Source organism: Pseudophryne corroboree, chromosome 2 (assembly GCF_028390025.1).
Source record: "Pseudophryne corroboree isolate aPseCor3 chromosome 2, aPseCor3.hap2, whole genome shotgun sequence".
Taxonomy (NCBI): Eukaryota; Metazoa; Chordata; class Amphibia; order Anura; family Myobatrachidae; genus Pseudophryne; species Pseudophryne corroboree.
Window position 1 is genome coordinate 537,909,804 of NC_086445.1, and position 1,035 is coordinate 537,910,838.

A 1,035-nucleotide genomic window follows, 5' to 3' on the forward strand; every position below is an offset into this window, starting at 1 on the left:
AACATTCCCATATACATGAAATTTCTGGAACTCCCTCTCATTCTGTTTAAACAAACTGGATGGCTCTGCAATGCATCATGTAAACACTAAACAGAGCACCATTTTGCTACAAAACAGGACAGTAGAAGTGTTCCTCTACCTTTCTTCGGTCTCAGTGTCGTTTCTCACCACCCTCTCATTTTTTTCATTCGATGCCCAGGCAGATGATCAAAAAGCAGAAGTGGTGTTTAACCTAGACCTGATTCCCTGTTTCTCCCATACTCATTCTCCTATACTCAAATTTCTTCACAGCAGTGTCACACTATCATCCACTCGGCACTCCTCTTAAAATTTGGGGAGTCTCCATATACACCTCGGTTAGATTCAATTAGCCCCCAGCCAATTTTGGTTCCACATTGACCTCTAATAGCCACAGGTGCTATTTATTCACCCAAGGTCAATAATACGGAAGAGGCCCAACCTCATCCTATCTTTTTGAAGTTTAGCCCAGGGGGCCGGTGAACCACCTGATTTTGGAAACCATCAGCGAATATCAGGTACCGCCAGTATCTCGATTCAGGAGCATCCAGTAATCTCACCAAAAAACTTTGGGATTTCTCACAGAGCCTTAATACATGGTTCCAGGTGCCACCAGGTGGGATATACCTACCTGCGGTCAAACCACACTGAGTATGCCCAACCTCGTCTGATCTTGGAAGCCAAGCACTGTGGGCCAGGTCAGTACCTGGGTGGTAGACCACCAGAGAATACCTGGTACTGCAGGTATTTATATCCAAATCCAGGACATAGGACCTAGAACCAAAGTATTATTTTCCATTCCAATTTTGGAATTTCACATACTATCAACTATCAGGGTGGAGCCCGGTATATATTAGATTGAATAATACCATTTCCTTCCGGGATTTTTCTATTTCTATTATAGTTATAATTTATTTTGTTACAAATTCGGAAGAGGACATTATTTTCTCCAACATCCGAGACACATACATAATTTCGCCCAAAGAGCCATCATGTCAAACTTGTATTACCAAATCT

The 1,035-nt window shown here is 42.3% G+C and overlaps 1 pseudogene; it reads left to right on the forward strand.

The window, feature by feature from the left end:
• The first annotated feature begins 647 nt into the window (after window positions 1–647).
• LOC135052122 (5S ribosomal RNA) lies at window positions 648–765 on the forward strand (annotated as a pseudogene).
• The last annotated feature ends 270 nt before the right edge of the window (window positions 766–1,035 follow it).